The sequence below is a fragment of the Dermacentor andersoni genome, chromosome 1, assembly GCF_023375885.2.
Source record: "Dermacentor andersoni chromosome 1, qqDerAnde1_hic_scaffold, whole genome shotgun sequence".
Classification (NCBI taxonomy): domain Eukaryota; kingdom Metazoa; phylum Arthropoda; class Arachnida; order Ixodida; family Ixodidae; genus Dermacentor; species Dermacentor andersoni.
The window spans coordinates 269,137,793-269,160,814 of record NC_092814.1 but is presented as its reverse complement, the minus strand read 5'-3'; positions in this window follow the sequence as shown (position 1 = coordinate 269,160,814).

Below are 23,022 nucleotides of genomic sequence, written 5' to 3'. Positions count from 1 at the left end.
CGTTTCTGTACGATACAGTATTGCATGTTATGGAATCAAAGAATACATAAGCAGTTTACGGCTCTTTTAAAGTTAAGTATGGCTCTGTCGATGCTTTCGACATTGCTTTTTACCAGCCGCACTGCTCAATTAGCGCATCCTCTACTCAGCGTATGTGCCATACTTGAGGCTCATCCTCATCACTGTTACGTATTTATGCCGTCGGCAACGTATTCATGACGACGTATTGCACACCGATATACCGCCATCTTTTCAAGAACAACGTCTGTGCATGCATCTTCCTCTACTACGGCATGGCCTTCCATGACCTCTGAAATATAGGCATGGAGCGCAAAAATTTCCACAACTTGCCAAGCTCTTAGCAGGGTTGACTGCTGGCAACCTCAATTGTCGAGTAATAGCGCAGTAATTAGCGCGTCGTACTCCCCTATAGTAAAGTAGTTTTGACTTCTCAAAAGCGTTCGATCGAGTTCCTCACCACCGGCTCTTACTAAAACTTAGACAACCTAATATTCACCCACTTGTTCTGGCATGGGTGCAGGCCTTCCTCTCTGATAGACAACAATTCACGTCGGTCAATAACTTTGACTCTCCTTTCGTCCCAGTCTCATCCGGTGTTCCTCAAGGAAGTGTGCTCGGTCCATTGCTTTTCCTAATTTATACAAATGATTTACCCTCCTCCCTCAAATCTAGAGTTAGGCTACTCGCTGACGAGTGTGTTATTTTACCGCAACATCTCTTCTGAAGCTGACCGCCAATCTCTGCAATCTGACCTTGACTCCTTAACTTCGTGGTGCACAACTTTGCTAATGACACTAAATCCTTCAGAAACTAAGTTGATGTCTTTCAATAAAAAAGCTTCTCGCATTCCAACGTCTTACTTGCTAAATAATACTTCAGTGGAACTTACGACCACGTACAAATATCTTGGAGTTAACTTTCAGTCTTACCTGTCCTGGCATTACCATATTAACGTCACCCTTGCTTCAGCAAACCGCTCACTTGGATTTCTTAAACGTAACTTGAAACACACCCCATCGCACTTACGTAAACTGGCTTATATCACTTTAACCCGCCCTAAAATAGAGTACGCCTCAGCCATTTGGGATCCCGATCAAGACTACACTATTAAAAACATCGAAGCCCTGCAGAACCGTGCTGTGCGTTTTATTTTTTCGGTTTACTCACGTCACACCAGCGTCACTTCATTGAAGAATCGTGCTGAACTGCATGTGTTATGTCGCCGTAAAATCGCTCGCTTATCACTTCTTCATAAGCTCTACCATCACGCATCACTTCGCGAGGACTTCTTTAGGCCACCCTCTGCCATCTTTCCCCGCCGTGATCACCCTCTTAAAATCGAACGCTTCACGTGTCGCACACTAACTTATGCCAGATCGTTCATACCGCGCACCATAACCGAGTGGAATAGCTTGCCATCACACATCGCAACCGTCACCGACATAAATGAATTCCAGAAACTTCTAATCATTAATGAAAGTGCGTAAACCTTTATTGTGTCATGTCCCCCCCCCCCCCATTTCTTTTTCCACTACGAATGATGTTAAAAGATGTTCTTGTCCGCAATGTAACATGCATATTTTTGTGGTTATTGTTCCTATTTTTATTGCGGTGTTTTGCCATTTCATTTTAAGTTTACGTGTTTTATTGTTTTCTGATTTGTTATACATTAATGGTCTTAGCTTTCTATGACCCAGATTACCCTCCATTTTTCGTGTGCTTGTGATTCGTATTCTCTTTTTTGTGCACTTCTGATTATTATTACTACTACAATAATCTTATTGTCTTATATTATTACCTTTTGTGATTATTGTTTATCAGTTCCCGATTTTTTTTTTCAACTTATTACTCACTTATTACATCTGTATGCGTTACTGCACCCCCCCCCCCCCCCCCATGTAATACCTTCCTACGAGAGAAGAAAGGGGGTTAACCGAGGGGACCAATTTTTATTAGTCATATCATGAGAAGCCAACAAACACTGAGACCAAAGACAACATAGGGGAAATTACTTGTGCTTAATAAATAAAGTAAAGAAACCATGCACTCCTGCGAGAGGGCCTTTAGGGGTATTCTGAATAAAAAAAAAACATAAAAATTGCTGCAGTGACATGAGTCCAAATCCCAGTGGCGGGCAAAGTTTTATTTTAAGCGCTCATTGTGGTTACCCTCCGCCGCGTTTTGACCAGGACCCGTCGCAACTACTGAAGTGTTTCATCCTCCATTATGAGACCGTTGAATATCATGCGCTGCTGTATTAGCAAATATGTGTGCTTTGGGGAGCTCGACGAGCCAACTCTATATTAGGCAGGTATTATGTCGTGGTTTATTGTTTAATTACATAGAACATACTAGCTCTCATTGGCACCACTGCTTGGGTCAAAATGCCGTTCTATGTGCTCGTACATGCGACCCCTTGAATATTATAAATGTACATTGCCTTAATTAAAAACCATTACCTGAAGTGATTACGTAACTCATTCTAGATGTAAAGTAGGATATATGCAGAACAGTGTGGAAATGGCTTACGCATATTCTCGCCTGCAGCTTTCGCGAAAATTGACGCTAGTTTCACCTAGACCGTTGTGTCGTCACAGGCGTCAAAGACATCCGTGAAGTGCGTTTCGAATACCACGAGAAACTCCAACACGTAGCATCAACGTGCCAACTTGCCACACCGATGCTACGCCGTCAGAAAAAAAATATTTTAAAAGCGAGGCTTTCTTTGTCTTTCCCTGGGGTTTTAGGTTCGTCGTCTTTTCCTCGCCGCATGTACACGTGTGGAGAGATTATAGGGTTTTACGTGCCAAAACCACGATCTGACTATGAGGCACGCCGCAGTGGAGGACTCCGGATTAATTTGGACCTCCTGGGGTCCTTTAACGTGCACCTAAATCTAAGTACACGGGTGTTTTGGCATTTCGCCTCCATCGAAATGCGGCCGCTGCGGCCGGGATTCGATCCCGCGACCTCGTGCTTAGCAGCGCAACGCCGAAGCCACTAAGGAACCACGGCGGGGGCAGATGACATCGTCATCGTGACATCGTGGTCGCTTCATCATCGTAATTCCGTCATGCCGTCATTGTCATCGCACTGTCTTGTCTAGTCTTGTGTCCCAGACAGTGGCGCGTAACCACTACGGGGGATTGGCCAAGAAGCAGTCGGTTTTCCGTAAGGTTAGAAGTATACAGAAACGTCGTCTTCCTTCGTCATCAAGCGTGGATCCGCATGTTCGAGCGTCAACCTTGGCTCTTTCGGCATAAACATAAACAGTGCATGAGATCACAGTTGCGTCGGATGAAAGTAAACACGATTGCACGCATCGCTGTTGTTTAGCATATTATTAACCGCCTCGATAAAGCTTTACTTCACAGACTCCATGTGCGTGAAATCCGCATATTTCTTACGACGGGTACTTTCTCCACGTACATGGTGATGCTACCCTCGGCCTTTAAAACCGTGGTATATAGGTAACAAAAAAAAAAAAAAAAAAGGTTTTTCGCTTTCGTAACTTCCCTGTCGGTAATAATATAAGAAACGACTTGAAAAGCGATTCCTCAGCTGTCTTCGGGTCTGGGGAGGATATAATGGTTTGCCGGAGCTTGCATTGTCTGCACTGCGAGCACTTTAGTGGCGCTGGTGGACAAAGTTTACTTCGCCCTATACGGTGATGGAGAAAATGATGCTCAGGAGGACAAACACGACGACACAATAACACACGACGACACAATAACGTCGATGACGACAACAGTCGTGTAATGGACGGACGCACAAAGTAAACCCAGTTTCGAGCTCTTAGCTGTCCTCGCAGTAAAAAAAGAAAAAAAAAGAAAGAAACAAAATATTCGTGCGAGTCGTGCACGGAGGTCGGCTATACGTTAAAGAGGTCCACGAAGCAAATAGTAAAACGTCGAAAGAGGCTGCGAGAAACGCAGCGAAAAAAAAAAAGAGAATTTAGATAAATGAAAGCGTAGGTCCAACGCAGTGCTGGAATTCAAACTACGCGATGCTTTAGTCAGCGAGGTAGCAGCAGTAGCGTATGACAGGAGCACAACCTCGTGTCGCCTGTACACCTGTTAGCTGTTGTCGTCGCGAGGAGACGAAGGCGATGTGCGGTGCTTATCGAGGGAAGAATGTTGACGAGAGGTGCCGGGCGCAGAGAAGTACGATACTGATCTAAATACATTTATTAAGGCTTCATATCCCTTGTGCCACAGTGCAGTGGTACGCCCATTCTTGGGCATTTTCCCGAGAATGGGCATCATGCCCAGTGGCACATACCCACTTGCACAGACTCAGTGCCGAAGTTTTCTGTTCGGGCACATACCCAGTGATGCAAGTTTTCTGTTCGGGCACATACCCAGTGATGCAAGTTTTCTGTTCGGGCACATACCCAGTGATGCAAGTTTTCTGTTCGGGCACATACCCAGTGATGCAAGTTTTCTGTTCGGGCACATACCCAGTGATGCAAGTTGTCTGTTCGGGCACATACCCAGTGATGCAAGTTTTCTGTTCGGGCACATACCCAGTGATGCAAGTTGTCTGTTCGGGCACATACCCAGTGATGCAAGTTGCCTGCTGTAGGCCAGTTGTCTACTCGCGCACATATCCAGCAGCCCAAGTTGTCTATACTGGGTGCCCTACGTAACTTGTGCCAAAAATTAAAACACACACACACACACACACACACACACACACACACACACACACACACACACACACACACACACACACACACACACACACACACACACACACACACACACACACACACACACACACACACGAAAAAGTGCCGCGCCACTGGGCGGGCGGCACTTTGTCGCGGACTTTTTTTCAAGCTCGTAAGAAACTTTTATGTAGCAGGTGGGGAATTTTTTGGGACGGTCTGCAATTTTCCCATTGGCACGTTTGCTCTGAATATAACATTTAATGAAGTGAATTAATTAATAATAAAATTAAGAACATTCTGGGGGGGGTCTTACGTGACAAAACCAGGATATGATTACTAGGCACGCTATAATGGGTGACTCCAGATAAATTTTGACCACCCGGGGTTCTTTAGCGTTGCACCCAATGCACGGGACAATCTGAAGAGAGAAAAATAAAATTATTGTTACGATTGTGACGCTGCTAACAGTGGCCGCGGTGATGAGATTTGAGATGATGCGCTCAAGTACTTGAAACATTGTATCTACCAGGGGTTCATCCCATCCGCCGTATGTAATCTGCTCTTGCTCAGCCCGTGAACGGCGCGACCGTAAGAAGCCGCCGTGCTGCTGCCGTTGCGCCTCGCTGCATTATATATTGCATCTCGGGTGTATGGGGAAATTGCCTTTCAAACTATCGCATGACACTAATAGATTTTGCAGCGAACACCTGTTAATTAATGGTGCCTTCCGCGCCGGAGCTGTCAACTGAGGCGTACGTGTCCCGCCTACAGCCAGATCTGCGCAACGAGAATTAAATGGTCATCTTCATGCCGTCACGACGAGGGTGAACTCATTTGCGAACACCTATTATATAGCAGCACCCTGCGCCAAAGCTACACCAAGCCGTGTCCCGTCCGCAGCAATACATGGGCCGGGATGCTGTAGTGATTCTATTTTAATATCTTTTTCTTTCCGAGCTTCGTTACTGACTCAAGCGGCGCTCCGCCTATGTTATCAGCACTATCAGCCGGTCGTGAGCGGTGGTTGATATAAGGAAATTTAAACGAGCGAAAGGAATCCTTGATAAGTATGATAACCATCATGTCGTCACGATGACGATGAAATGAAGTAAGAAAGTTTCATTAAAAAAAAAAGGCACCGCAACGGGTATCGAATCTAGGACAATCCCTCCTAAATGTCAGCTGCTCTAGCCAACTGCGCCGCGACGATACCGGCGAAATGACAGCCCTAAAAGAGGTAATAGTTCACGGGGCGCGGCGCTGCTTGCGCCACATAGTGCGCAGCATTTATGCGCGAAAAAAGAAAGGAAAAAAAAGGAGGAAAAGAAAAAAGTACTCCGACATTTCAACGCAGTCACCAACTTGTAGCAACGTTGTGGAAACACAATCGCAGTGCAGGCCTCGAGCTGCGTTTGTCATTTTGTTTCTGCGTGCGCTGAAAAAGCCACGTTGCCATGGCGACCGCGTGCTCCTCATTATCTTGAGCGACTTCCACGGTGCGCTCGACGAGCCGGTTCGTTTGCCTTAGCGATGTTTGAAGAGGTTGCTTACCTGTGTCGTTTGACAAAAGTGAGCAGCGCAGCGTCCCGCGTCTTGCACGTAGAGAACACAGACCGGCGTCTGGTGCCTTTTTCTACACTCGCGCACATGCTCCTTAACAAGCTTATTTTTTACGCACCCATCTTTTGTAAAATAATCAAACAAACACAAGCGATGGAACGAAGTTCCCTAGCTTGGGATCGTATCTGCCTTTGATTGATTACCGAATGATTAATTCGATTGGATGATTAGGAAGTTAGATCATGCTATTTTGACAGTCAGATGAGCCCCCTAACATCGTTATGCTGTTGTAGTGATCGCGAGAGTAGCAGCTGTTAATAAATCAGAGGTAATCGATTTTAGATTACACGAGAATGCTCGAAAGTTAAATGTAGCTAGCAGTGAAAGCAAAATGCTTACAGACACGGGTATCAGACGAGGACGGTGCTGAAGTTACGTTGTTACGGCGCAAGAACGAAGGCCGAGAGCCACTTTCAATTTCCCTCATTTTTATGCTTCTATCTTGTCTTAACGATACCTCGGAGAGCTACGCCGATAAAGTTTCTCTGCGAAAGCACGTTCTCGACGAAGTCTGCGTGCTGTATCCGACTTTATGTACCTAGTTACTGCCAAGTGCCGTGGGCCTCGGCTAAATCATTTAGTCCTGTATTAACATTGTACAGAGCCTGAGCCAGAAAACGAGTAAACATAGCCTGAATCAGCCGCACAGAGTATAGGGCCCGTCATCGCTTACTGTTGCTTGACCGCACCGGTTCGTCGTCCGGGCACGGCTACATCAGGCGTGACAGATTTGAAAGGTGTCCTACGCGTCTACATTATAATTCCTGCAATTCCAACCCTGCAGCCAATCACACTTTGAATGTTCAATACAACTACAACACCAAAACGCCGCTCAATGCTGGTAAGTTTCAATCGATGCTGTCTGACTTGTCGTGAACCTTTGTATTGCCTGTACCAGCTTGCAAGCTTGAAAACAGCGCAGAAGTACGAACTGTTGGGTTATAATTGGTAATTCATTATGCACAGTGTTGCACAAAAAGAAAAGGACATAAAGAGGAATATATAGACGAAGCGAATTAAGACATGGTCCTATTAACAAGTGAATATTTACAGGACTTGCATAGGAGTTTATTTATTTATTTTACTTATTTACAGATACTGCAGCCCAGAAGGGCTATTGCAGGAGTGGGTGAATACAAATGTGGCAAATACAAATCGTAATACAGAAGAAGCATATGTGAGAACATGGCTAAATGGAGTACCCAATAGCATCCCTAAATTCTTTATGTGGTAAACAACGGATGGAACCAGGCAGGTCATTCCAGAGTTCAATTGTGATTGAGAGTGAGTTCAATTTGTGAGTTCAATGTATACATATACATCGCACACCAAGAAGCAAAAAATATAGATATAACAAAGAACGCTTGCAGCATAACTAATATGTCAACCCACACGGCTCTATCGATAAATAAAAACTTTTTTTTTCACATAAATTTGGATGGGCGGCTTATGGACTTGTCCGGCTAGTCTTAAACGGCTTGTAAATGCTGGTGAATGTTCTTAGGGAGCGCATGCGCATTAACAAAGGTGACCACCTGCAGCGCTAATAGGGTGTCGCAATAATAGTGATTTTTGCAAATGTTGTCCCCTTTACCGTTCATGCGGGTGTCTGCCTAACTGGCTCTTTCGGACATTCCGATGGAATAAAACAAATTGCATCCCTCATGCTTACGACAAGTTCCTTGTTGAATATGAATCTATAGGCCGGCTGTCTTGGCGGTATACACTGTGTCAAATGGAATAGAGCCCAACGCGCTCTTATAAAGCTTCCGAAATGTCGCCATCAGCTCGACAACGTACACTAAACAATCACTGCATCCCGATGTAATGACGTCGTGTAGAAGTCGCAGAGCTGTAATGACACGATACTATCCTCATTATTTGATATTAATAATCCGCATACCTTTAAAAAGCGCCCTCGTCACATCGACATGCCTTCGTATTGAACTTCGTAGCCGTCCTCATGACTTCGTTATTACGAGTGTCTACTTAATATCCACCCCCGCCGCAGTAGTTACGGCGTTCTGGAGCTGAGCACGAGATCCAGGGTTCGGTTCCCGGCCACGGCAGCCGCGTTTCAGTGAGAACAGAATGCAGAAAGCACTGAGCTGTTGATTCCTGAGTGCGCGTTAGAGAAAACCATGGAAGCAGACAAAATTAATCCCGATTCCTCCACCGCGGAGTCTCACAATGTCTGTGTTACGTCGGGACATAAAATCAATCAATCAATCAATCAATCAATCAATCAATCAATCAATCAATCAATCAATCAATCAATCAATCAATCAATCAATCAATCAATCAATCAATCAATCAATCAATCAATCAATCAATCAATCAATCAAATTCGTCCACACGTTATTACAATAGGAAACAATAAAATAAATATGGATAAAACACGCTCTTAAATTCAGAACTACAAAGAATTAGGATTGTTGGTTTAGATCAATGATTGGGGGAATACGAAGGAAGCCAGACGACATGCACGGCCGGCGCCGTGTTTGCGTTTCCATTTATCTTTTTATGCCTTCATCCCTTGCGCTTCCGCTAGCCGCGAGGCCTAAAGTGGATAACAGCACAGAAAAGGTTTCCCTGCCGAAACCACGAAGGAGGCGAACGGTCGACAACTATCGGTTGTCAGTAGGAAGGCACTATATACGATGCGATTCGTGCAGCTATGTGCTGCTGTGGTCACGTATCCGCTGTCAACGTCGTAGGCGCCAATAAAAGAGACGGGTAACCTCCGTGCCAGTCACTGCCTAGAGTTGGCAGTGCTGTCCGTTTCTTTTTGGCATAGTCGCTGGGACAATCTCTCTAGTTGCGTTGTAAATTGAAAATGACGTAGACGCTCTCTGCATATTATATAAACTATACCTACAAATACTACATACAAAGAAGGGCACGAAAGAGGAATAGAGGAAGCGAAGACATGGCCCTATTAACAACTGATGGGTTATTGGACTTGCACGGGTATGTAAAAAACATTGCCTACCAAGAAGGAAAAATGTCGCCATAACAAAGAGCACAGCATGACTAATCGTCAGCCCACACAGCTCTCTACCAATAACGAGAAACATCATTTTTCTTTCGCACAAATATGGATTCTTGGCTTGCGAAATTGCCCGGCCAGTCTGAAAGCCTTCTATATATAATACTGCTGCTGAACTGGCCTGAGTGCATGGGCTGACAGCCTTCTTGTAGCTTTGATGCTTTAAGGAAACATGTGCGGGCTTATTGACTAGCTGCCTCCACCAAAATAGTTCGTGTAGACGTGACCGGTTGCGGCAGAAAGGAAACTGGTGGCGCTGGCTAACACTCCCATCGTTCTAGTACATAAACATAAATAACTCAGAAAGTGGATGGGAAAACGACGCCGCGGTAGCTCAAGTGGTAAGAGCATCGCAGGCGTAATGCGAAGACGGGGGTTCTTATCCAACCTGCGGCCAGTTCTTTTTCCATCCACCTTGATTTTCAATGTGTTTATAATTTATTAAATTCAGTTAAGAACTGCAGATAATTTCCCTTATGTTTTCCTAGTTTGTTAGGTTCTTACGACATGACTAATAAAAAGCAGGCCCCTCGGTTTCCTCTGTTCCAGTTTATATATATATATATATATATATAGTGACAGCACAGGTGACATTATTTGTAGTTCCTAATTTTATTTTAAGGAAATGATACATGAATGAAAGTGAATGAATAAGCAACTGACCGCAGGTGGATACGATCCCATGTTTTCGCATTAGGCGTGCGATGTTCTTACCAATTGAGTTACCGCGGCGTCGTCTTCCCATGCACTTTCTGGGATATTGCGCCCGTCCTGTGTACGTTCCTTTCATCGTCCTTGTTTTTTCGCGCTGCCCTGTTATCTGTTCAAGAATGCACCAACTAGCTCAAACAAGAGCTTTACTGCTTTTGTAAAACTGCTCTAGACATATGTATTCAATAATCATGTCTCTGCTCTCGTACGCTTCCGCGCTTTTAAATCACTCTTCTAGCTTTGCCTTTAAGCCATACGCCAATTCTCGACATCCCTCGCTATCCTTCTTGACCGGGCTTCGAAACCTTTGCTGAAAAGCTTCGGCTGAAAGGCGGTACTTCTTCAAATGGCTAGCCTTAACCTTCGCGTAGTCATGTGTATCTTGCACACTGAGTCTGGTGATTATTTCAGCAGCTTCACACGGCAACATAGACGGCAACCACTGTGGCCATGTACTCGCAGCGAAGTTCTTCTAGCAAGTCCTTTCAAAATTTCCTTGGAACAACCCTATGTCGTTCTCGACTTCAGATGGCTTCAACAGCCTGTCCATGCGGTATGATTCTGCCTCACTTGATCGTTACAGAGCTCCTTCGAGACAACTCCAAACGTTTACTTTCAAGGTCAAGTTGCATTTTTCTTAACTCGCAATCTTTCTCGCGTTCCTCTCTGTCTTGTTCTTTTTTCTTTGTTTCTCCGGTCTGTTCTTCTCTCTCTGTACCTTTCCTCTTTCTCTATTTCTCGTTTCTCTCTTTTCCTAAACATTCTCATCCAATTCCAAGGCCCTCCTCACTGGCCTGTTCTGAAATCAGCTTTAATATTTCTGATTTCATCATTTCCTTGTGTATCTCTAGGCCCAGTTTCTCACCGACAACCAACAATTCGTTTCTCAGCAGTGTCTCTCACTGCTGCCGGCACTGCTGAGAGACGAATTGTTAGTTGTCGGTGCTGAGCTCAGACCAGCGAGACCAGGTCTGGGCCGTCCAGCTAGCCGAAGCAGCCGCTGAGACCCAGGGGACCTCGGCCGTCTGCTAGGCGGAGGGAGGCTGCGTAATAAATGTTGACTCTCTCTCTCTCTCTCTCAGCAGTGTCCTCAAATATATTATTTCTGTTTTACTGCTTTGGTCCTAATCGCTAAACACAACTAGGTAAACACAACTTAACTCGTAATCAACAATCCAGCTTCCCTACAGTTCTAAACTGAACAACCACAAAATGAAGCCTAGAGAGTCAAAGCAAAAACCAAGCCCTCACCACGTCGCAAAGTCGTTTCACCGCTGCCAGCCAGTTGTAGGAGTTGGGGTCGGGCATATCAACAGGGGTACCTGGCCCATGCTGTCGTCCGACTCATCTACGCTAAGGACGTTGTTGAACGGAGGTACAGGTTCTTATCGAGAACGAAGACTACTAGGTTTATTTACGATATCTACATGAGGAGTAGAGAACGTCACTTCTGAACAGTCTAGCATGGCTGAATTCAAGCACACACTGAGGAGCCGAAAAAGTCCGCTTAAATCCCCTCTGTCTTCCGTATAGATCTCTAGGCCAGTGAAATCTGCCTTCATACCTTCGTCTAGTCGGAGCGCCCAAGGTCGCTAAAGGGTCGGCATTGAGGGCGAGGGTGCGTACAATCACTCCCGTACCTTTGTTCACTGAACATAGAGTCTCGTAGACAGCGATTGTCACGCTCGTCTCAAACTGGCGTGTCTTGGTTCCTGGGATGGCCCAGGCAGCTGGTGCGTCTGTCAAACCGTCTTGGCGGCTAGCAGTGGCCGTGAGGAAGCGGCGTAGGACGTCTTTATCCAGGAGTTTCTTGCTCCCATCGTCGGGGACGGTGGCAGTGTACCATTCATCAACACCCTATTTGCCAAACGTGTCTCGCCTTGGTGTCACCGCTGGTCTGTCCGAGGGCACGCATTGTTAGTTTCACGAAGCGATTCGTCGCAGCAGGGTAGGAGAGTCTGGAAGGTCACTTCCTCCGCTGGCCGACCGTAACAATACGTCTTGCAAGCTCACCGGCTACAATTTGTAAATTGCAATATGTGCCATAAATTAACCAGGAAATTAATTAGTGTCCATTTTATTCAGTCGTATATGTATTTCGATTTCTCTTGCTAGTAATGTTCTCCTCTCCGAATAATCCAGTTCAAGGAAAAATATTTTATCTGCCGCAGGCGATTTTCAAAAATTCCGTAAAACTTAAAAATGATCACCCCATGTGTTATAGTAGTGCTTGGGACTATGTGACATTATCATTTCAGTGCGATAAACAAATAGAGACATCGGTGTTCCGGTCGACACTAATGAGGCTAGATGTGTATGGTTTCCAAGAAATTTATGTTTTTTTCTCTTTATCTTTTAAGTAAGCCACCTCACGATCTTCATGCACTCAAGTAACCACTCATAACGACGAAAAGCCCGCTGAGTATCTCTCATACCTTCACCAAAGTGCCGTATCAACCGCAAAGCACAAACAACCTCCCACTCTCCAGCCCGCATCCACCTTCTACGAAGTCCCTCACGTAAGATTTGCTTCCCTGCAGCCATTGCTGCGACCTCGCAAGCACCCATCAATCACATCTTATGAATGTGACATCTTCCGCCAGCTCCACTCCGAGAACACGCATAGCTAGCTGTCCCTACCCCAAATCCTCGGCGGCTGACTGCGGTGACCGCACTTCCGTATCAAAAAAGTTGGAAGGCGGTTCAACCTCTAGTGTCGATGAAAGACAATACAATTGTAGCGTGTTCGGTATTCGGGTAAACGCAATCGGACTGGGCCTTATACCGGATGAGCGGGGGCGCAAACATGAATGGCGTGCACGGTGCAGCCACATGGTGGCGCAGAGCTCAATCAGACAAACACAGAGCTTACATTGCAGTAACCAAGTGTATGCTGCTTCGCTGGTGGTGTAAATTTTTGGCAGTGGCGTAATCGTGTCGTATTCAGGGGGGGAAAACTGTAATAATTCGCTGAAAGCTCGGTCTTTTTAAAAGTTTTTTCAGCCACCTTTAAGTTAGCTGCGGTACCTTGTGGATATATTTTCCTGCAAGACGAGGCTACTACCGTAAGTAGGCTTCGCCCCATTACGATCCTTAGTGTGGTGAAGCCAGGTACACAGGTGTCTACATCATACGAGCAGGTATATTCATTACGAAACCGCGTCGAGGTTCGTGTGTACAAGCCTTCTTGATTAATATCCTGCCTCTAGTGGCGAAAGTATGAAAAAACGACACAGTGCAGGACAGGCAGAAAAAAACTACGGTTCGCAAAATGTTTAAGGAGAACTTAGCTAGCGATCTTCAAGGGCCTAACTTTTACAAGCAATTATATACAGCAAAACTCGTTGCATGAAATGAGCTTTCATGCCATATTAGATTGGGCGCAAAACTATGCGCTCACAACTGACGCACAAACAGGAACAGGCGCCTGTTTCTATCAGTGTATATGTAGAGTGCGCACAATATCGGACCCCATCTACTTTGACATCAGGTCCACTGCAATCGAAGAAATGTCTTTTGCCGCGCTACTTGTTATGAGCTCGTTAGAGTAATCCTAACTTGTGATATTGTCTTACGTACGTACTCAAGCAAATCTGTTACAGGCTGAAAAAAAAAAACGACGAGGCCAGCGGCGAGACTTGAACCTATGTCCGTCACGTGAGTGAGAAATCTGAGAACTAGTTGGCGCCAGCAGGTCGTGAGGACGTCTCGCTCCACGTTCCCTTCGATGCGCAGGTGTCACTACTGGGACCCCTAGGTGACGAGACTGGCACCGCCCACGTGTTTCGCTCAGGTATTTCTAGAGGGCACGCCTCTGCGACTAACAGGAAAAGAGAGGGAACCGGAGACTGTGATAAATAGGATAAAAAAGGTTCGAAAATGCTTGCCTTTGTCAGCGTTGATTCAAGTATCCTGGTGGCAAAACTTTTGTACGTTGTTTCCTACGATATACCTCGTCCGTACACCTTTTGTATCGTTCAGCTGGCAGTGAGCAGGTGACGAAGCGATGAAGCCATCATTCAATGGCACCATTTTAAGCTATAGGCGGAGTGGGAGTTTTCTTGTCCAACGTGCAACGGGCGTGTCGATGTCAGAAAACGCCTACCATGTTGCCATCTTAAACGCTTGCTGTGCCCCACAGGTTGTCATGAGAGCTTGTGCACGCCAGCGAAGTCATTGTTTGTAGGAAATGTAGTTCCTCACTCAGAGATAATTTAATTTGGAACGTTTTAGCATTCCAGCACAGGTAAGCCAATTTCATTTCCGCCAGGGGTTGACGGCGTAGTTGCATCTTGGTATGTGATAGGCGTGGACCCACATGAGCTTAAGAGGAAGCTTTAGCTCGGGCCAAACTCCGACGCGGCCTATTCAAATACATGTAAAAACGCAAAAACGTTTTTCTGAGATAACACCTGAACCGATTTTAATGAAATTTGTTGCATTTGAGAGAGAAAGTTAAATTCTAGTGACTGTTGGAAGCGGAATTTTGATTTAGGGCTTGAATTTCGTTAAAAGGATTTTCAAAAATTCAGACGTATGAAAAATATAGAAGCACGAAGTTTACAAACTAATAGCTCTGCATCAAGAACAGATATCGCGATTCTGTAAACGGCATCCATTAGACCATTCAAAGCGGACAAATTTGATATGTCAGTTTACATCTTACGTGAATTTGTTACGTTGTTTACGAGGGTTCTGCAAAAGTTGTAATTACACATTACTCCATTTTTTTAGGTTCATGTGTAACATATAAATTTTGTCCGCTTTAGATGTGCTATCAGGTACAATTCACAGAATTTCGATATCATTTTTTCTTGCTGAGTTACAGAGTTGTAAACTTGATAGTTTCGTTTTCTGAAAATTTGCGATTTCTGCCTGATTTTTATAAACAATTGACGACCTAACTCGAAATTTCGAAACCAACAGTCACTAGATTTTATGTTTTTCTTTTAAAGGCAACAAACCTCGTCAAATTTGGTGCAGTGGTTGCCGAGAAAAACGAATTCTCCATTTACATGTATTTAGATAGGAGCACCCGAGCTAAAGCTTCCTCTTAAGTTAAGCACGGATTGTAACAATACGTTAAAACGTCGTAATATTTCTTTTTTTTTTGTATCGTATGATTCGTAGAGTTTAGCGCCCAAAATTGGCACGAAGGTTTTAAGAGAAGTCGCAGTGCAGGGCTCCAAATAATTTGGGACTAAATCGGCTTCTTTGAAATGGCTGTAAATCATAGATAGCCCCAGGGCGCTTTTGCATTCCGCCCCATTGCTATCCCCCGAAAACTAGTTTCCGAAAACTAATATATATATATATATATATATATATATATATATATATATATATATTATGCAAAGCGCTTGCTGCGCCAGGATAGGCGCTACTTGATATGTAGGTGCATGAGCAGTGCTATTAGGCTGACTCCACACGCTCAAGGGGTTCTATTTTATCAGCGTATCACTCTGTGAACGTTATAGGAAAGCCAGACCTGTCGAGCCGATACTGACGTCTCCTGTGGTATGCTTGTATAATGCATGCCCATTCAAGGTTGACAAAATACAGGTGTAATGAAGTGAAGACAGATAAATCCGAAAATGTGCGCGTATGGCTGACACACAATACGGTATTAATTTACTTTAGAGGAGAGGTAGGTCTTATACGAAAGCTATATCCGCATCGATGCACTAGGTGCAGGCGCATTCGTAGTTCACGCGTTTTTTTTTTTCGCTTTTTTCGTGGGCGAGACCGATTGTCCATTCGCCTTCAGATCTCTTCGGTCAGCAGCACAGTACACTCGCTCACATTGGCCATCGTAAGGTAGCGCCTGACCAGCCTCTAGCAATGCTCATGCACGGCGGCGAACTGCACGTACTGGTCGTTGTGTGGATGGCAGACGACTTGTTCTTTCACGACCCCGGCCAGTCGCATGAAGCCGTCAACGACTCGAAGCTCCGGGGAGATGTGATGCATCGTGCCAGAAACTTCGTCCTCGCTAATGAAAGCAAGTTTCGTTCGAGATCGTCAGAGAGCGATGTGGGCATATAGATGCACTGCAGGGCTTTGATGGTGCACCTGTTTGTAGCTAAGAAGTGCAGCTACGCAAATGCAGCCACTGGGCTCTCACGGCTCCAACTTACACACGGTACCTTCGAAGGTAACAGCAAAATTTAACACAACGCCATGCTAGCTACCCAGACGTTTCTTGCTTTGATGGTTTATGCGCCGAGACGAACATGATCTTTTTGTGCCGCGATGAACATCTCTCTGTATCCTACCTGCTAACAGCCTAAGAAAGGCGTCCGCTACTATTACAGTTAGGCAAGGAGACCGATCAGCTCAAGTTGAAATATGGTGGCTAAGGCTGTGATTACTTCATCGCTATTTCACGACAGACAAAATATTGAAGTTGACATGCAATGATGAACTGTGCCATGTTAGCATTCACAAAAAATATGTGGAAAAGAAGACATGTGTACATTAACGAGACCAATACATACAGAATCGCATAGTGAGAAATATCATACAAAGATCTTGCATTAACAAAAAACTAGTATGAGAAACACCTTTGTAGTTATACAAACTTATGATATGAACTTATTTCTATGTAATATTGGTGGTAACTAATATCGGTGGAGCTCGTTAGTACATTTAGTAATGCATGTATGCATGTGCAGGTATTCCGCAATTTGTCCCGCGTTTTCACATTCTTCTACCCTGCTGACACACACCTATTTTGCTTAACCTATTAGGAAGTTTCAAACAGTATAGTTGATGTGTTTTTAGCAATGACTATTTTTCTAGAAGTTGTCTAGTCCTTTGATATCTAATAAGAACATAATATTGTAGGAAGGCACGTCGCTCTTCTAATAGAACTAATAACTTTCTGTTATTAGTTTCTGTAAGTGTGCTTTATACATACGTTAGTCTTGAACTGAAGAGTGAGTATAATCGTATAGAATTTTTGTAACCATCTCGGTAGCAGCGGGTTAAGTTCCTAGAGGCAACCCGCAATCTTGTACTTATGGGTCTACTGCGTGCTCCCTGCATGCTCCTCTGCCAGCTTATTCCATTTTAAACCTTTATTGAACACATTTTCTAATAACGTTTGGTTCTTTGCTTACTTTGCTGCCCAGAAATGAAGTAGTTACGCTACACTTGCGTGGCTTAAGCGCTATTCACAAAGGCGAGGCTTCAGCGCAGAAGGGAGCATGACGTCATCAGCCGCCACTCTGCTTCACGGGGCTCCCCTGCTCACACTGTTGGTACGATGATTGAGGGACGTCAATATTAGTGGGAGGGTTTAGCAGCATATACTTATGGCGCGCTTATATGCAGGCGATTGAGCGTCCGTGTGGGGGATGTGTGCTTGTCAGCAGATGGCGCTTACGATGCTCTTGACTGAGCAGAAGAAAATGAGAAGTCGCGCAGTAAAAAAAATCGGACGTTTCAAACGTAGTTATGGGCTGGAGAGATGCCACTGTCAGGGTGTATGGTTAAAGTAAAAGCACCGATTTAGGAGTATGCAGGCGCAATTGATCTCTGCCACCGCAAGTGCACACTCTGCGGCGCCAGCTCCGCTCTTTCTATCACTATAATATATTTGTTAATTATTATTTTATAATAATAAACATGTCGCAGTTTCGCGTGAAAGGCGAAGCATCCATAGCGATTGCAAATTATTAGACAGCAATACGAAGTGAACATAGTAGCTTTATCGGCCATGTAAACGTGTAAACATTCGCTTACTAACTAAATTAACATGGTGTCACGCGCGCACAGGCAAACACGAACACATCTCACTTGATAACTGCGGACACTCGCTGTCAGAACGCTGGAGTGAGGAAGAGTGGCAGCAGCAGCCAGTGAATTCCCCTTCGTGCTGCTTCTCGCCTCTACGCGAACTAGGCGCGCGAGATCACAGCCCACACGAAGCCACCAGCCCTCGGCACGCCTAGACTTTGTACCCACCGCAGATTACTTTCAGGATAGGGCTCACGCGGCCGCGCTCAGCCGCGCCATACGCAGCCGCGACCAGGGTACGTTCATGTTCATGTTCATGTTTACGTTCATGCACCGTGCCGGTCACAACTTTAAATATGACACAATGTTTATGCGTATGCGCTACACCGTTCACAGTCTAAGCTTAGATGCAAACAGCAGTTCAGGTGAATGCACACGGTGGGGCGTCGACGCAGTGACGTCACGAGGACGAATACGATGTTTGTCGAGGAAAGAATTGTGAGTGGTAAGTACCCATATATTCTGAGAGAAGTACGTCACGAAAGACAGGGTTAAGGTTGACCACTCCTTTCCCCGTTTCATTCGAGAATCCATGGCATAGAATGGAAGCTGGCACACACACATGCTCTCGCGCGAGTTAACGAGGTCTTGCGCCCACGTTCTACGTGACATGAGGCACGCGCCTATTCGGCAAGACAGCAGCAACCACGGTTTCGAAGGTCTGGAAGGGTTCACTAAGAAAGCTTCGCTTTAATAACAGAGAAGAGATGCGACACACCGACGTGTCGTCAGCAGCCAGCGTGGAAATTCTCTCCTCTGATGCGACCGAGAATTCAGACGTGTTGGCAGAGGGAAGCCAATGTTGTTAGCTGAGCACATCGCTCCAGCGATTCCTAAAGCTGCGATATGGGACGCGTTCCATGTGCACAGCTCTCGGGTGATGAGGCGCGGTCGGCGGTCTGTTCCTAGCAGTGCTGTGAAGTTGACAACAGCGCCGGTGATGCAAAATTTGAGGCCATAAAGATGCCAAATTAGTGGCAGAATGCTTCTCCTTATCCTCGGCGGAAGTTGCACCAGTGCCTGCTACCGTTTTATATGGGGTATCTGGAACCGCACTGACCGCCGCACGCTTGTTGTACCCGAGGTTGGGGGCCCGACGACGGACCAAGAGAGAGCCGGCGAACGGACTAGGGGCGTCCCGGCCGGCGCCTCGACTGGCAACCTGACCCGTGTTTTCGGCGGACCGCCTGCTGTGTGCGAATAGCCGGCGCCTCCGAAAGGGACGAAGGCGTCGGTGCGGCCAACGGACAACTTGGATTTTGTGTTTTATTCTCTCTTCCTTTCCACTGCAACCCGTGCTTTGTAAAATAAACATTTAGTCTTGAAGCGAACCCCGACGAGTGAGAACCGTTCCTTCGAGGCTCCTGCGTGCGCGGTCGCTACGCCGCCCGAAAGAGTCTCACGCAATTATAGTCGCATTCGCGAAGTGACCTCCACAGTGTTGGTCGTAGCTTTTATTCCACACGCACCTCTATGCACGACTAAGGACTGAAGTTCAGTCGTGAACGCGGCGAAGTGAGGCTCTCACGATGGCGCGTGTGTACACCAAAGTTTGTTATCTCCGTGGCATTAGGCGAAGTAATATGTCCGTATTTTACGAATTACCTAACAAATGTCACCGTGGGGCTTGTAGCGTTACTGGGGTGTCAATGGCGACACTATACAGTTCTCGGTCTCCTGCTCGGCAGTCGCGATGCGGGTTGCTCGGAAAGCTTTTGTTACGTTTGCAACTTATAATACGCGTGCATGGAGCAGGACAGCGAACTTTACAGAATTTAAGTGAGGAATTCTTGGAAGAGAAAGCGCTAGGTGGAGCGGGGTTTTCGAGTTGCCCGTTGGGGTACGGAGGCCAGCACTCCGTACGACACCGCAAGACGATGTTTACCTTTCAGCGCAAAAGCGGGAGGATAAGCAATGGTACTCGCACCGCTCGCTAGGGGGCAAGAAGCGCTGTGCGAGGTCCCCGGAATTCCACGTCACTCATTCGGCGTTGGTGCCGGCAGCGATTGTTATTCGGTATGATTGATATGAAACAGGTGCAGATAGGGAAGGGTATTCGTGGAGAAAGGACATAGAGTCCGTCTTGTCTTGTCCTCTCTTGTCCTGTCTTGTCCTGTCCTGTCCTGTCTTGTCTTGTCTTGTCTTGTCTTGTCTATCTGTCTGTCTGTCTGGCGTGAAGTGAATTCGCTCTCGACCGACACGAGGTTTCACCATACGGGGTGGCCGAAAGCTAGGATTCCCACAGTTTACAAGTTTCGATATGTCTCGGTATCTATCCGACGATGTCCCCAATACCAGTGTGTATTTTTGTTGATTGTTGTCACGCCATCCCTTGGGCGTGAGCTGCAGTCATGTAGCTTCTTGTTATTAATAGGAAAAAAATGAAGCAAATATCGAGGCTCCTTGCCATGACAGGAATGAAGAAGCAAGCGATGTGCATTCCTCAACTACTTATTTGTCACTGCTCCGTGATAGACACGCATCTCCTGCCACTAGTCAGAGTTTCCTCTAACTTGGTTGTCATCGTTAATCAGCAGTGATTTCCCCTAATATAACTTCATCGCACACCATTTGAAATGCAGTAAAGACAGACGGAGCAGAGCTGGTGAGCGAAACACTAAAAAGCTTTTTGTACCTTAAAAAAAAAAGAAAAAGAAAGACAGATTAAGCTAGCAAGTAAACAAAAAAGAAGTACTGTTTCGTTCAATGTGAGCTGAAACACTGCGTCTGTGGTCGAAGCGACTCCAAGACTGCACGGCGGCGCTTACATACACAACATTGGTTTAATACCATTATTAATAGACGCGGGTTTGCAAGTAGATGCAATTTTTCTAGACTACTCAAAGGCTTTTGACCGCGTGCCTCACCACCGGCTACTGACCGAAATTGTAAAAGCTTAACATTCACCCTAACGTTCTAGCATGGATAAAATATTTCTGATCAGCTCGCGTACAATTCACCTCTGTTAATCACACTACCTCATTTTTCGGACACGTCACCAGGGCAGTGTGACTGGACCATTACTATTTTTAATCTATATTGTTACGGCGCAACCAAGAGTGGCACCAGTCAGAAGAAGACGATTTGACGTGTGTAGGTAAAATCGGTCTTGGGAGCCATCTTGTTTATGTATCGTTGTCCCTCTTGTAAATATCGTAAATAAACCCTTACATGCGATTTCTGCAACGTAACAATATGAACGATCTTCCATATCTACTGTCATCCAGAATTAGATTCTTTGCCAATGATTGCGTCATATATCGTAATGTATCCTGCACCACCGACCAGCTGACATTACAATTCGACCTTAACACGACAAGTTCAAGGTGCTCAGCCTGGCTAATGCCACTTAACCACAGTAAAACAAAAGCAATTTTGCCGTGTACCTTCGTCTTACAAATTAAACGATAGCTGACATCAACGTACGAGTACCTCCGCCTTCATTTACAATCCGACCTAACATGGTATTACCATATTAATCATTCTCTCGGCCGGCTTAAACGTAACTTTAGACAAGCGCCTATTCACCTTGGTAAACTTGCTTACACCACGTTAATCCGATCTAAAATTGAATATGTTTCTGCTATCTGGGACTCTTATAAATGCTGCATTATCAACGACATCATCATCAGCCTGGTTACGCCCACTGCAGGGCAAAGACCTCTCCCATACTTCTCCAACAACCCCAGTCATGTACTAATTGTGGCCATGTTGTCCCTGCGAACTTCTTAATCTCATCCGACCGCCTAACTTTCTGCCGCCCCCTGCTACGCTTTCCTTCCCTTGGAATCCAGTCCGTAACCCTTAATGACCATCGGTTATCTTCCCTCCTCATTACATGTCCTGCCCATGCCCATTTCTTTTTCTTGATTTCAACTAAGATGTCATTAACTCGCGTTTGTTCCCTCACCCAATCTGCTCTTTTCTTATCCCTTAACGTTACACCCATCATTCTTCAACGACATCGAAGCCCTTCAAAACCGTGCTGTTCGCTACATCTACTCCGAATACTCATCTTTCGCTAGTGTCACTGTTTTACAATATTGCGCTCAATTGCAAGAGCTTTCGCATCGCCGTAAACTTGCTCGCTTATCAATTTTCCATAAACTATATCATCACACATCCCTCCATGACGTCTTTTTCCAGCGACCAGCAGCTATCCTTCCCGGAACATCCTACCAAAGTAAAACAGATAATATGCCGCTCAAAACACTACACGCCGAGTCTTTCATACAGCGCACGTCAAAGGATTGGAACCAGTTGCCATCACACATCGCTACTGAAACTAAGATCAGCAAATTTCAAGACTTCAGTCATAATAACGTACATGCTACCAACCATCCCTGATTAATATTCCGCTGGTTTGTTCTTCTCACAGTGTGTTTATTAATTCACTAGTTTCTTTTTCTATATGTTTAATTGTATTTTGCACTTTTATTGAATTTGCTTTAATTATACTTTTGTTCTGTACTTTAACCGTTACCGAACTTCTTACCATTGTTTGACTATGTTCTTGATTCGTTCTCCTTTAATAACTCGAGTTATTACGCTTCTGTGTTATTCATGTAAGGTGTAAATATATATGCAGTATTTATATCTTTTTTTTGTAACTATTCTGTATTATTTTTTATTGCACCTGTTATGTATTCTTTTTTTACTGTATTATTTTGTATTAGTTTTTTTAATGAGCTTTGTATACACCTGCGCTTATTTGTACAAGACCTCCTATGTAATACCCTCAATCAGAGGGCCTAAGAATAAATAAATAAATAAATAAATAACAACAATTAAACAATGTTAAGTTCTCCAATTTTGATGTGCGATCAGCGCTAAAATGCTGATAAATTCACTGTCTTCCGTTACTTTCCTGCCTTTGTTGTTTTACGCATGATCATTCCAATACGCAATTAAGGATTGATTGCGCCGTATAAAATAGCATTTATTCAAGTTGAGGAGTTTCTGACAAATATCGCTCAATTTAAAACTTCTGATATTAATTTTGATAAGTGTTTCAGAAATAAATACAATTCGTTATTAAATTTTCTTTATCGCTTGTATCGCCATTGTATACCTCAGTCTGCAGCTCAATACTGAATGCGCAGCACGTCACCACTTTTTTTTTCCTGTCTTTTTTTTTTCAACTTCACAA